Here is a 13,282-nt window from a genome sequence, read left to right on the forward strand (position 1 = left end):
AGCTTTGAGCAATTTTCTTTTGAATGTTCTCATGTTATTTACTATTTCTTACACAGATGAATAATGCAACGAATATTCCACACAGTGTTACGGGGGCATGGACTGTTTTGAATGACTGTGTTTTCCTTACCTGCTTTTCTTTCTTAGCATTTGTTTTGGCTTTCAAAAATTACTGTTCCTATGGAAACAGTAATGATACCACTTTGCCGTAAGAGCAGTACATAAGAAAAAATGATTGTATATAAAAAATGTCTTTTGGTTTTACACTGTTTTATCCCCACAATGTCTATAAATACGCACCCATTGTTATCCATCATACCAAAAATTGGAAAAACCATCCATAGTAAGACTATTCTTTAAATTAGACTCAAATAATTTTCCAAGTTCTATGTCTTAGTGAAATAGAAATTTTTGTCCTTATTTCATTTGCTTGTTAATTCAGCCATTCAACAATTATTTATGAAATGCCTACTCTCTGGTAAAGATATAGAATTTGTCACAGTGTATACATCTTCTGTTAGATATGAGGAGACTTTGACAAACAGTGAATGTGTACCTTATAATTGTTTTGTCCTTAGGAATTAGAATGATAAAAGTATCTTTTGAATTTTTACATTTTCAGAAGAATTATTTAAAAAGCTAAACTGTCACAAAAAAAAAAGAAAGGAAAGCAATTATTGTGGTAAAACTCAGATGCTTAGTTCTGTCAATGGCTGTTGGTTAATTATTTCTAATCTTCAGAGCTGAGGCCGAGTGACCCTAAGCAGCTAACAATCACAGGCATTAACTCAGAGACCCTCAAAGCAAGCTCCTTGCTGGTCATTTACGAGGAATGATACTGATAAGTTAGGAGAAATGGGCAATGTACATATTTCATCCTCAAAGTAGCATAAATCCTAAATCAGTACGATTTAATTGGAATTCACAGAGATGTTTTATCTTCAGGTGAGAAGTGACTCTTACCTTAACAGCTTGAAGTTCTTTGTTTTTCTCATTAAAATAATTTGCATTTATCTTAATAAAAATCTGTAATTCAGGGCAAATGAAAGGCACTTGTTTTAATGATAAGCTTTTTTTTCAGTAGGCTACATATAAATTTTAATTGGATGTCAAAATCTGTATTCTTTGGCCTTGTGTGATTATTCACAATTTAATTTGCAGAGGAAGTGGGGAAGGAACAGGGGAAGCAGCTTAAACAGGAGTTTTCATGTTAATCCTTTGGGTGAATGAAATGTACGTAAAACACAACAACTGATTCTAATGTAATAAAGTTGAACCGCGTTGCCCAAAGCGCCTCATCTCTCTGTATACAATGTAAATGTCTTCAAGGCAAACCCACCGTGGCCAGCACCGCCCCCCATCTCACCGCACAGCCCCGCGCAGACTCCCCACAGGGGGCATTGCGCACCAGCAAGGTGGACCCGCGAGGGTGCGCCCGAGACTGTGTCCCCAGGCTGTGGCTGGAATCGTCCTGTGTCCTTGTCATCAGCTTTGTGATGAGGGTGACACGGACTGCAGCCATGTGAAGGCGTTGAAGACAGAGGCTGAGCCAGGGGTTGGGGTTTTGACCATTTAGAAGGACCATCCTAGGAATTACATTGCCACCAAAGAGGGACACGGCCGAGAAGCCAGGGCCTGGGGTGTCAGCTGCTGACCTTCCGGGGAAGACAGGAAGGGAGGAGGGAGAGCGGAGGAGAATGCCGAGCCCCAGCATCGCTCGTGCTCATTTGGCGGCGAAGCCTCCTGGTCAGGCTCCCACAGCAGTCCTGCGGGCACCACCGAGTAGCCCACAGAGTTCATCCTGCGGCAAAAACACTTTTTCTGTTTCTAGCTCCAGATGCTACCGATAGTTTTTCAGACACTGTTTTATTGAGCTACATGAGAGCTCTGTGACGGAGGAAGGGAGGAATAACGCCAACCACGGTAAGGTTTTCTCAGAATACTTCTAGCGAAGGGTGAGTCTCACACGCTGCACGAACAGTCACTTTCGTGCGACAACCCTTGGCCGAACGGACCAAATGGAGAGTTACGGGCTCCAGTCACACTGAAAATCCTGATCCAACAGAAATCTTCCAGCTTCAGAGAAGACCCACCCGATGCCTATGTCCTTTTGTGCAAAGTGCCTGCCCTCGGAATATCAAGTTCTTCATCGGTAAATGAAGGTGGGCTGTTGGTTTCAGAAGGAGGGGTAAGGTCTTTGTGGCCACAGCAGGGGGCCCGCATTTCCAGGAACCCTGGCGGTATAATGCCGCATCCCACGCCAAGACTAAGGACGGCCCAAGCCAGCATCCGTCCCGCTTCTCCTGTGCACCTTTTATCTATTGAGCTACCTGCTCTTTGAATTCCACGAGAGGCTTAAAAACCACTCCAGTATTATTCTTGCATTTTTTAGTCAAATTCAATGGATATTTCTCACTGGATGTTCCCTACTTTGGTCATTATCTTGTTTTGATGCGTTGAAATTAGGACCGTTACCATCTGTTCCTATTCTCCCTTGCTGGGTGACAAACCACTCCAAGCCTGCTGGCATAAACCAACAACCACCGGTCTGTAGATCAGAAATCTGAACAAGGCACAACCAAGGATGCCCTGATGCTCCGTGATTTCTAGGGACTCAGACAGGAGGACATGTCCAACTGGGGGTGACCCGGGTGGCTGAGCTGGAACCGCTGGGCCACGGACCCACTTTCGAGATGGCTTCTTCCCTCCCACACCTGGCGCTGTGGCCAGGACGGTCCGACTCAGTGGGTACCCTACATGGGAGAATCTACACATGGCCTCTCCTAAGTGCCAGTTTTAGGGTCACTGGAGTTCTTGCTGGCGGCTGGCTTCCTCTAGAAAGAGTTTCCCCAAGGAAGCAGGCTGACGTGCGGGGCACAACGCAACCCAGCCTCAGAAGTCACAAGGCATCGGGAGGGAGCACACTGACCCCCTCTCTCTGTGGGAGGAGCGTCAAAGTGTATGTGACACTTGCACTCGGCTCCATGACCCATGGTAGTGACGTTCTACAAAATCGCCACGAACACTGAAATCATAAATAATGAACAGTTATTCCCGGGGAAACAGGGGGAGAGTTTCCTGGGAACCTCTGGTCCCAACATTCCAGTAAACCAGTGAATACATAACTTCATTGTGTGTTTCTGTTTAAAGACACTTTATTTCATTTACACGGTTGATTCGTTGACGCTGAACTCCTGGCCAGCAGCTCTGTGACTCAGGCCTGAGTGACGCCCCCATGCACACACGCACTTCCTCCCTGAGCAAGCACAGCCTCTTGCACTTAGGAGCATGGACAGCGCTTCCATACTCCGCCTGGCGCACACGGTAAACCGCGAAGTCACCAACAGAAACGCAAAAATGCAGAACGAAAACACGTGTCACGTAAGAGATGGCGGGAAGGACTCTCGTCTCCAGTCTGAGGTCTGAGACGAGAGGGCAGAGTGCTGTCCTGTCCCGCACCCGTGGGGCTGAGGGGCTGGCAGCTCCGCGGGGCCCTGGGAAGGGCTGTGCGTGCGCACCGAGCATTGATTTTGAGATTATTGATTCTGAGATTGCAAATAAAGCATAGTGAGTATGCAAATCCGCAAATATGGAATCCACAGATGAGGACCAACTGCGCTTTCCCAGATCACCACCCCACGGTAACAATTTACCTTTGTGGTCTTTAGTGAGCGTGCTTTAGATGATCTTCATCAGCATCAGTGTAACAGATACTTACACACATAAGACACAGGCCAAAAGTCTTCTCGAAACTCTGCTGCATGCAACTGTGAGAGCCATGGGCCAGGTGTGACTGCAGATGGTGGTGCTGGTGCAGCTCTTTACTCCCGAACACCCATCCTCCGGACGCTGCAACCTCCCGCTGTTCAACAAGTCCTGTTCGAACCAACACATTAATATGTACTGTTCCGAAGTCCAAAACATCAAACTGCTTTGAAACCTCGGGCTGCAATCAAGGCCTTACATTTCTAAGAGGGACAAAAATATTACAGACTATCTATAACCACATCTTAGGAAAAAAGACTAAGATCTTCACTAAAACCAGGAGTTTCTTTGCTGAAATCTGAGTTCAGAAAATGTTGGAAATCTGTTAGATAAAGACAAATAGATTAAATGAAAACAATCGGGAAAAAGGGAAGCGGATCTTTTGTTCTAAAGCACTTGAAATTGCGGGGAGCGCATCCACGGAGAGGCAACAAGAACAAGCACCCTCATTTTCTGGAAGGATAAGGAGTAAATAGTGCATGAGTTCAAAAATGTCTTCATGAGGTCATTCTCTTGCAAGTCATTTCAGAGTTTAAATCGTAAATAAAAGAATACAGTTTAAAAATAAAGACATAAAAGTAATCCTCATTCCATTCCCACATCAAATCTATTGCTTTGTTCTTAATTTTTTCTCATACACAATGGAAGATATTATCACTGTTATGGACAATTATTTCCTTTTTCATATCTTTCGGCAACTGGAGGAACAACGCGGGCTTTAGAATCAGATGGACTTGCTTTTGGAGTTGAATAAACTGCAGCCAGTCATTCGGTTCTTCTGGGTCTAATTCCCCGTGTCTGAGCCCACGTGGGCAGTGATTTGAAAAGTGCCTTCCTGGCCCACAGCAGATGCTGAATGATCACCTCTCCCTACACACACACACACACACACACACACACACACACACACTCTAGACGTGCTCCTCTCGGTAACTCCAGTGAGCGCCTATTTGCCAATGCAGATTTATGAATCCCACAGCTGAGGTCAACACCAGCGACCCTTACCTGCAGCCGCTGCCTTTCTCCCAGCAGCCCCACCACCCGGCACCCGCGCCCCCCCATCCCCAGCAACTTTCTGCCTTGAGACCTGTGTACCACCTGCTCCCCGCTCTCCAAGTCCCAGCCGCTTCTCGTCGTTTCCACTCTGCCTATTTCACCTTTGGGGGAGCCTCCCTGCCTCCTCCTGCCATGTCGCAGCCCCTCCGGAGTGCTTCCTCTCAATATGCATGGCCTCCTTCATCGGCCTGTTTACTTGTGTTCTGCTTCCCTCAGACCCAGATCGTGGGCTGGACAAATACGGCCTGCGTGCAAAATCCAGTCGAAGTGGGGCGTTTAATGCGGATGAATTTGAAGACATGGTGGGTGTAAAGCAGCTCATCCCAGATGACTGTGGCGGCCAACACATGCCCAGTCGTAGCTCTCGGGACAAGTGGCGGCTCTGGATGCAGGAGAACCTCGGTGCTGCCCCCTCCTTGTTCATGCCTGCCAATAAACCCTACTTCCTGTCAAAAAAATTACACATGCTTATTGACAGCCTTCCCCGTGGCCTGCACTGTTTGTGAACACTGACATACACTCTGGGCTTCAGTCTGGAAGAATGTGTCAGTGTTGTTCATCAATTGCTGCAAATGCACCACATGAGTGCAAGAGGCTGGTCACCAAGAGGCTGTGGGCAGCAGTCTCTGTACTTTCTGCCCAATTTTTCTGTAAACCTGAAACTGCTCTAAAAAACAAAGCCTATTTTTGATTTTAAAAATGTACAGTTAAAGAGAAGAGAGACAGAATTTTTGAGAGTGCATTTTAGGTGCTGGCTTGGGAATTCTGATGCATTTTGATGCCTTCCATCTCAACCAGGACACGGGGGAGAAACAGGTTGGGATGTGAGAATAAAGAAAAATACATTTTTGATTCTGTTTTGGGCACATTAAGTGTAGTTTCTATCAAACCATGCAGAGGCCGGCTACAATGATGGTTTAATTATCATTTGCCTGTCACACTTCCAGCAATTTTCCCTGATCGAGGCATCAGTGTGACTCAGCAAAATGATATTTGAAATAGAAGCACACTATTTCATTATATGGAAGGAGCCAATAAATGCTAAGCAAAGTTAATCCATTTATCACGTCAGTTATAAATTAATATATGGACCAGATTTTATGGCATCCTTTATAACTAAGCTAAATAACTCACAAAAGGCCCTGGATAGGTTTAAAATAAGATCTACTGGACGGGTATTTAAAATTGCCCGCAGTCACAGAATCATTATGCCAACATCATCTCTGCCTGGCAGTTTGGAGAGCCAGATTTATGGAGTAATCCTTGCAGAGTTTTGAATCTTCGCTGAATAATTGCATGAAGCTGAACCAATGCCAAAATTGAATCAGCATATTTAAGGAAATTTTTAAACATACAATGTCTGTAAGGGGTGGGGGAGAAGCTCTTTTGTTTTATTTTAAGAGCTACACAGCCCTGCAGAGAAGGCACGGTTACACCAGCACAAATGAAAGCATTATGTTCCCGTCTCCTTTGTACGTAGACACGAAAATGCACTGTCTGTTTAGTGCAGGTACGAACGAGAATGCTCAGTGACTGTGCTGGGCGTAAATGATGTCTGAGGGATTAGTAGCATTGCTGGGTACCGAAGGACTCCAAGAAGGCGGCCACCCGGCCATCCTTCTGCTACCGCTCAGCTCACTGTTCGTTCTGATTAATTTTAGTTGGAGACATCCTAAGTCAATTGGTCTGCAAAGGCAAGTACTTCTCAGATTAATTATTTTTTCAGTGACGAGCTAAGTCTAATAAACTAAAACATTCTATAAAGTAAGACTTTGCTTGGATACGAGTAATTAAAACCTGATAAGCGGTAAGTTGCAACTTTTCCTATCCTACTTCTTTTTTGCCAGTTCATGGACTGACCTGGAAGTGGTGTTGTCGAAGACAGGGGTGACTTGAGGGCAGTTAGGGAAATAGTGAGCATGCCCCTATCCTGGGGGCGCTCTTCTCCCAGGACCCTGGTTTGGGACCTGAAGACACATATGACGCTGGCAGAAATGAGCCTTCTGCTTTTATCCGTCATTCAAGGGAGTGAGCCGTGCACGCAGTGAGCCGAGTAACGGGTGGTATAGCGACTTAGTGACTCAGAGATTTACCCACGTCCTAAGTCCCTAAGCCTCCAAATGGGACTCTATGTGGAAAAGAGTCTTTACTGGTATCATTAAAGATCTCAAGGTGAGGTCATCTTGGATTGAACTGTGAAACATAACCAAAATGCTGCCCAGAAGAATGGCAGAGTAAAAAGAACGAAATGTATCTATAGCCATTCCTAAATCCTGCTCTGCTTTAGGTTTTGGTGTCTCAAACGTCTAACTGTCAGCATTCCTTCTCATAAACCTGCAAATGCCAGCAGGTCTCGTGACAAGGAAGTCCTACATGCTGACTCCAGCTGCTTCATAGATTTATCCCTTCGGTTTCTCAATATCTCTGTAATTCACAGATAAACACACCAACTACTCAGGAGGCATTCTGCTCTTCTTGGCCCCAAAGCCACATAGACAGCAGGTGCCTCAGACGGGAGTCAGGAGATGAATCCAGTGAGGCGGGTGGCATCAGGCGCTAGGTCACGGTGGATGCCGTGGGTGGGGGTCTTGTTTCACAGCAACTCTTTTGAGGGGTGAAGAAAGAGCAGGCTGTGGCCCCTGAAAATTCCCTCTGTCAACAATGCGGAGAAAGGACTGGAAGTTTTGAGAATGAAGACAGGGAGATCCATCGCAGCAATACATCCTGTCCGTTATTAAAAGTCCCTGCGTTTGTCTCTCCAATAACAGTGAACTGTTTGCCTTTCAGGGTGCACCTGTGCCTACAGAATAGTGAAATTTAGAAAACTGTGTTAGATAGATCATAACTCAAAATGTTTCTCGACATTGACTTTTTGCCTTTGCTAAGTAAGAAAATACTGCATTGTCTGAGCAGTAATCTACTGAGGGAGCATGAATAACTCGTAAGGTAGATGGCAATGCATTAATCCAGCCAGGGATTTGTGGCTTATATAATAATCAGCATACTGATTTAAAAATAAAATTTGGGGCAATCATAGAAATCTTATAATAAAAATAATAAAGTAAAAAGCATTTAAAATGTAATTCTGAAGATAGAAGTATTTATGCATAATAAATTAGGAAAATTGGGGCGCCTGGGTGACTCAGTTGGTTAAGCGACTGCCTTCAGCTCAGGTCATGATCCTGGAGTCCCGGGATCGAGTCGAGTCCTGCATCGGGCTCCCTGCTTGGCAGGGAGTCTGCTTCTCCCTCTGACCCTCCTCCCTCTCATGCTCTCTGTCTCTCATTCTCTCTCTCTCAAATAAATAAATAAAATCTTTAAAAAATAAATAAATAAAATAATTTAGGAAAATAAATACTTATGCAAGAGAACAGGAATTATTTAAACAATACCAAATCTCAAGGTATTTTATAGAATTTTTAGTGTCAGTATGGAATTTTACATTACCTACCATATCCAAATGAGTTGGCCAGTAGACCAACCAGCTTTGCCCCTTCTTAGTAAATATTAAATCCCTAATCATAGGCAATCATCTTTAAAACAGATGATGTTCTCTACAGAGAATGGGAGAAGAATTTCAGTGGATCAAAACTAATCCATCCCTTTTGGAAAATCAACTAAAATTCTCATGCCGTACCAGATACATTTTAGTGTTTAGATGGAAAAATCTACACTAATGGGGTGCCTGGGTGGCTCAGTCGGGTAAGCATCTGCCTTTGGCTCAGGTCATGATCCCAGGGTCCTGGGATGGAGCCTTGCATTGGGCTCCCTGCTCAGTGGGGAGTCTGCTTCTCCCTCTTTCTCCACCCCTTCCCTGCTTGTGCTCTGTCTCTGTCAAATAAATAAATATACAATTTAAAAAAAAAATAAATCACAATTATTATCTCCAAAGAGTTGGTCTTAGTTAATCCTGATTGAGCAAAAACTGTTAAAATGTAGTTATTGGTATTAAGTAAAATTATAGATGTTAATGATATTTTAAAAACTATATATCCGTTATTTTTAAGATCAAACAACACAGTCATTGCAGAGAAAGAAAACATGCAATATCTGGACTTGGCAAGAAAAGCACGGCCTCCAAAACAGACAAGCCTGCTTTGGTAAGAGAAAAACATTGATTTTCAACTTCTGGCTAAACAAAATTCAGTCTTTAATTTACTAAATGCCAAGACCTCGGGCAAGTGACCCTGAAGGCCTTGGATATAAGAGACCCCAGAGAGACAAGGATAGGAACTTGACTTCGGATTGAAATCATGTCCCACATCCTGGGACATAAAACAAACCCAAACAAGATTAAAAGAGTTTAAACCCTTCAGAGTTGGCTCTGTAACCTTAATGGACTCAAACTTGAAATCAATACTGAAAGAACAACAAGAAATTCTCCAAGCTCTTGAAAATTAAACACGGCACTTCTAAATAAGCCATGAGTCAAAGAGAAATTCTCGAAGGAAAGGAAAAACAAAGGTAAGTGAAGGATGTTGAAAACACAACCTAGTGGGATATGTGGAATGCAACAGTGGGGAGGGCGCATTCACAGGCCAACACGGTGGCACTAGGAAGGACAAAGTTTCCAATTAATACCAGTCCTATGTCAAGAAATGGGGAAAAAAAGAGCAAAATAATACAAATGTGAGCATAACGAAGGAAGTAATAAATGAATATAATAAATAACATAAAATAAATATCAAAGAGTAGAAATAAATCTGTGAATCTGAAAAAAGGAAAACAAAAGAGAAAACCAATGGCTTAAACATCTTGTTCTTCATTGATCAACCTCTAGCAAGTGACAAAAATAAAGAGAAGAAATAAGTTACCAACATTAAGGAGAAATAGCTATTATTCCAGATCCTGTAGTGATTAAAAGCATAATAAGGAAATGCTAGGATCAAATCTATGCTACTAAATTCAACAATTTAGAAGAAATGAACCAATTCCTCAGAATGCACTGTCTTTGTTTTCTATGGCTGCTGGGACAAATTACAAACCAGTGGCGTAAAGCAACACAATTTTATGATCTTACAGCTTCTGGGGTGAGAAGTATGAAGTTGTTATCACAACTTCAGGTTAGAACCAGGGGTCGGCCGGCTGAGTTCCTTCTGGGGGCCCTGGTGGATGATCCATTGCCTTACATTTCTCAACAGCTAGAGGCCCCACACTCCTAGGCTCCTGGCTCCATCTGCAAAGCCAACGATGTGGGACAGACCCCTAGCTTTCTGTGAACTCTATTGGTTCTCTGCTGTCACCCTCTTCCCTTGGTGAGAACTTTTTGTTCACATTGGGACCACCTGGGTAATCCATATTACTCTCCTTATTTTAGGGTCATTATCATCTGATTTCCATCTGTCACCTTAATTCCCCTTTGCCATGTAATGTAGATACCTTTGTGAAACTATAATTCTCTGTACTCTACCCACAAATAACCACAAATCAACCAAGATTAAATAGATAATCTGAATAGCCCTATAACCATTGAAGAAATGGAATTTGTAATTACTGAGCTCTCAAAAGAAAATCTTCAGATTCAGATGGCTTCTCTGGAGAATCTGACCAAATCTTCAAAGAAGAATGAACACCAATTTGCACAATCTACTCCAGAAAACAGGACAGGAGAGAATACTTTCAAATTCATTTTATGAGGCCAGTATTATTCTGATATCAGAACCAGATAAACACAGCACAAAATGAAGAAAACTATAGACAAATATGTGAACTTAGACACAATTATCCTCAAATAATTAGCAAGTTGCATCAAACAATGAATAAAAGAATTATACAACATGATTAAGTGCAATGCTAGTTCAACATTAAAAAAACCCACTATATCAACAATCTGGGAAAAAAAATCATATGATCATAACAATTGATATACAAAGAGTACTTGGCAAATCCAACATCCACTTGTGATAGAAACTCTCAGAAAAAAAACTCTCAGAAAACTGGGAACACAGACGAATTACACCTTGAAAAAATTATCTAACACAAATCTATGGCTAACAACATACTCAAGTGTGAAATTTTCTCCCAATGTTAAGAAAAAATGAAGATGTCTGCTCTCATCACTCTTATTCAAAATGGTACTGGGAGTTCTAACCAGTGCAAAAAGCAAGAAAAATAGATAAAAGGCATACAAATAGGAAAGAAAGAAATTAAAACTGTGATCATTTGCAGATGACATGATTGTAGAAAACCCCAAGAAATCTACAGAAAAAAAAACTAACCTCTCATAAATAATGAAGTGAGTTCAGCAAAATCAGAGGATACAAGATAACATACAAAAACTGCTTGCATTTCCATCATTCAAAATGAACATGTGGGAGATGAGGCTAAAAGCACAATGTCACTTCCATTGACTCCAAAGAAAATGAAATCCTTAAGTAAATACTTCACAAGACCAGTACAGAATCTACATATTGAAATTACAAAATTCTAATGCCAGTTATTTTGGAGAAATGATAACCTAGCCCATGTTTAGATTTGACCAGCAAGATATGAACCCTTCAACGTACTGTCTGATACATGACATTAAAAACACATCTCACTATTCCCAATGTTAAGGGAAGAAATTTAACTTCACATAGATTTTTTTTTTTTAATTTACCCAGGAGTAAAGTTTTCTTCCCATAGAAAATTCATTCATTGGCTTATTTATGTATTCGATCAATAGTTATTCATATAATATGTGCCAAGGGAAAATGGCAAAAATGAATAACAAAGCTCATCCTTTCAACAAGATTTGCAACTGAGTAGAGACACAGATGTTAACAAAAGGAGCCATCAGAGTAGATAGTTCTCTAGGAATTTCGATGTACATTTGAAAGATTGGTCTGCATGTGAAGAGATATGCCAAGTCACATTAATGCAAGCACACATAGTGAATGTTACATGATTATAATCCGTTTGATCATTTTTCTACCAAATCAATTTTCTACCAAAATCACAATTGACAAATTCGCCCTCACATAAACATCTGTATATGTTTCACTATAATCTTCAAAGACTGTTTAAAACCTTGGTTTCCCATATCCTAATAAACAGAGACATTCTTTCTTTTATTCACCGACCATCCTTTCGAATGCCCACTGTTCATCCGAGGCACCAAGGACAGAAAGAATGTTCATTCTCTAGCCCGGAGCTCTGGTCACGCTAGTCTCTACTTTCAGTTACTTTCATAAAATGTTTCAAAGTATTCTAAAGAAGTCCAAGGTAATGTAGTAAACATTCATTTTCACCCAACGTGACCTGATTAGAGCTAAGTTAGTAAGGGTCCAGCTTGGGGCATCTGTAGTCTAACACCAAGTACGATTTCACAGAAAAACCTAAAGAACTCAGAAAAGCTGAAAAAACAACAAATAGGAAATGTAATTAGGTAATAACTTCGGTCATAAGCAAGCCAAATGTATATGATGGGGCTACAGGAAAAGCATGTAAGTTCAAAGTTTAGGCAGAAGGAGCATGTTCTAGTACTTCGGCAGGTAGCACAGAGGGGACATGGTGGCGAAACCACCCGATTGGACTCTCAGAGCCTAGTGGGACTCAGGTTACTCCGTTCCATCCTGAAACACTCAAGATTACAGCTGTAATGAAAGCCCAGTGTGGATAATTAACTATTTGATGTCTCCCTTCCCGTCTACCCTGCAAGCTTAATGAATGCTACCATCTTAATGCTCTTGTCTTTTCTCTGTATCCCTAGGGGCACCCAGCGTGAAGCCCAGAGTGGGGAGGTGCTTCAGGTACCATGAGTCTTGGAGCAAGTCTTCACAGCACTGCAACATCGTGGTGTGGGTTCTTTCCTACCCATCACACCAGGAATCTGGTCAGCACCTCTGCAACAGATTCCTTTGTGTTCATTTGTTCAGCAAACATGTGTTCAGCCCCAACCGTGGGCCAGACAGCACTTGCCAACACGCTCCTTGCCAGTGTCCTCACCTCCACTGAACCAGAGCCCTTGCTCCCATTCCAGAAGCATCCTAATCACTGCCCCAATCAGGGCCCTCCTGTCCCTTTGGGGAGAAGTCCTCACCCCCTCTGATAGCACAATTCATGGCACTCACTACTCGAGAACACCTGTGCAGACATATAACCGCCCCCCACAACAGCCAACGTTAAGAGATTTGAAGCTCCTTGTATTGAACCATACTTCATGCCTCTATTTCAATGAATAGTCCCCTAATAATCCCTTTAAATAATCCCTCATCTTTGGATTCTTCTATGGATATGTTCTTTATCATCCCTGCTTCTTCTAAATTCCAACACACACACACACACACACACACACACACACACACCTGCTACACCTCCCAGAATCATCATTGCATTATAAACAAACTTCCCTTTATCCTCTGTTTTTTGCAGAAAAATCTCCCCATTTCCTTGTCTTGCCTAAATCGCGGTACTTCTCTGTAACATTGCTTCCTTGCAAGATGGAGGCTTCTGACCCTCCCACACCCTGCAGCCCTGGGGT

The sequence above is a fragment of the Mirounga angustirostris genome, unplaced genomic scaffold, assembly GCF_029215605.1.
Source record: "Mirounga angustirostris isolate CCGP_5_RB_7025 unplaced genomic scaffold, mMirAng1.0.hap1 SCAF_14, whole genome shotgun sequence".
NCBI lineage: Eukaryota > Metazoa > Chordata > Mammalia > Carnivora > Phocidae > Mirounga > Mirounga angustirostris.